Source organism: Oncorhynchus masou, chromosome 32 (assembly GCF_036934945.1).
Source record: "Oncorhynchus masou masou isolate Uvic2021 chromosome 32, UVic_Omas_1.1, whole genome shotgun sequence".
Classification (NCBI taxonomy): Eukaryota; Metazoa; Chordata; class Actinopteri; order Salmoniformes; family Salmonidae; genus Oncorhynchus; species Oncorhynchus masou.
In genome coordinates, this window is record NC_088243.1 from 37,137,810 (window position 1) to 37,140,309 (window position 2,500).

The 2,500-nt window shown below is 39.7% G+C and overlaps 1 protein-coding gene across 4 annotated transcripts in view; it reads right to left on the bottom strand.

The window, feature by feature from the left end:
• Positions 1-2,500, bottom strand: part of LOC135526032 (estrogen-related receptor gamma) — a 113,408-nt gene that overhangs the window by 109,787 nt on the left and 1,121 nt on the right. The window lies entirely within an intron of this gene.

A 2,500-nucleotide genomic window follows, 5' to 3' on the forward strand; every position in this document is an offset into this window, starting at 1 on the left:
CTACACAGAGAACAACAGAACGAGAGACGGACAGGAGAAGAAGAAAAATCAAATCCTAAACTTTTATTCAGGCTGGCTGGTTATATCAGAATGTGGTGGGATCTATAGAAGGAGGAGGCTGTCTTTGAGGCACGGACAGAGTTCTCCATTAGAAACCATTCATTCAAAAATGATAGACCTATTATTATAGTGGAGGGACTCTAGTGTTCTAGTGGAAGACTTTATTATAATTGTAAAGCTAAGGTGAGAATTTATTTTATACTGTAAATGCAAATATTAATCTTGTGTTTTCAATTTAATTACGGGCATAGACGGTATAATGCAGTCCAATCCGCCCTAAAATCTAAACAGGCATATTCAGTTTGGTTCAATTGTTACTGTTGTAAAAAAATACACATATGTTAAATACACCACATTCGTGCCGGAGAACACACAATCAGGAAAGGAGCTCCAACAAAATACAATTTTGCAAGTGCTTAGAATGTATATTATTTAAATGTCCTAAATATAACATCGAAAAATAATCATCACATTTGATATGACTGTCCTATCGGCAGAACAGCGAAGCAATGTTGCACACACACAAAAGAACAAGGGCGCATTGTCGGTTCTGTGTGTTTTTGGAAATGTTGCATTCTCGAGCACGAATGTGGTGTGCTTAACATATCAGTCACATTCCAAACATTGAAAAGACATACTTAAAATAACACCACGTTTTTTTTAAATGAGTCACATTCCAAACATTGAAAATCATATCCTTTAATATAGCGAGTACATGCATAAGATACCACACACATCCAATGAAAAGAAAAAGTATAACATTTCAATGTGCAATTTAAAAAAAAAAAAAAAAAAATCACATGCTCCCACCATTTATCTGGGAAATAGATACAGAACGATATCTAACGATATATCCGACGTGTTCTACAAAACACACAAGCCGTGAAAATAAACCTTCGCAGGTTCAGAAATCGGCCCAAGTCTTTTATTAAATCATTCCCCTATTCTTTCAATCAAAAAACCCGTCATGACAATCTACCTTCAACATCCCCGTGACCTCTAGGAATAAACAACAACAACAAACACATTAAATAAATTCAACTAACGAAGAGGGGAAAACCCTTAATGACATGCAAATGAAATGTATGTTCAGGCATGAAGCGAATATAATTATGATAATCGTCAAAATGGCACTTGTTGTTATTATTATTATCATTATCCATAATATATCAATTAGTATCCCACTCGTCAATTTCGACGTAGGAGGTGAGCGGGGAGCGAGCGGTGAGAGAGGTGAGTAATGACTATGAGTAAAGCCTGGGTACAGCTGGGACCAAGAGAGGGATTCGGACGGTGTGTTTCTCTATGTGAAGCGACTCTAACCCCGGACCACTAATGACACTGAGACAGGGGAAAACCCAGGCTAAAGCCCATCGCTGTAGACAAGAGAAAAGACTCCTGAATTGTCTGGTCTCCTTCATACTACACGTCCTTCGCCCTTTCAAAGCTCCTCTCGCTATATCTCAGTCACACCACTGCAATTCAACACACTCCTTGCAAAATACTCAAATACACTATACTCTCAAATACAATTCTCAAATATAATAACTCCATAAATACGTAATTTAAAAATAAATAATTGGGTCATTTTACACAAGGTTTCCGAAGAGGAGAAGTATATTCCACAGCTAGGGTTTTACACCCACCCTTATCCACATTATAACACACACAGTGTTCAAACACGACCCCACAAACACACACGTACAGGAAGTGGGTAGGCATGCGGGTAGAGTGGTTGGGTTGTGTACCTTCACATTAAGATGCCCTTTCATTTTTCTCCTATGTAGATTACAAATCTCGCCGTTCTTTCTCTCTATATTATTAACCTCCGGTCTGTGTGTGTGTGTGTGCGTGTGTGTGTGTGTGCGCGTGTGTGTGTATGTATATAGTCTGTAAGAAGGCTGGAAAGCGAGGCTCCACTTTAGAAGCGTTATCAGCGTTCAGACACAGTCCAGGGCAGGGGTCAAGAGTGCCATGGTTTCCTTTAGAAACAGTCAAACAAAGTCAACTTGTCCAGCTCTCCCCTCTTCTCGTCGCCCTGTCTATCGCTCTATTGTTCTGTCTTCGTTCTACTCACTTTGCTTAAGGCCAAGTGTTAACAAACAGAGGGAGGAGCGTGCGATTTGGGGAATATTTTTTCTCTCTCCAAAACTAGGACTCCCCTTTAATTTACACGCAACACTTTAGGTAATTCTGTCACTTGGAACTCTCCTCAAATGTATTTGTGAAATGTAATTGAGTAGACAGCTTAACTAAAACACTTATTCTATAGTCTTCTGGCGATCGTCACTGTTCTCTGGGTTGTGTGTCTGTAGACAGAGAGGTATGGGAGTGATGCTCCCGATCCCTGATTCTGTATTTACATAAAACACTCGACACACACACACGATCCTCCGCCTGGCTGCTCCACCAGCCAGTTAATCTGCATTTTTAACGCTGT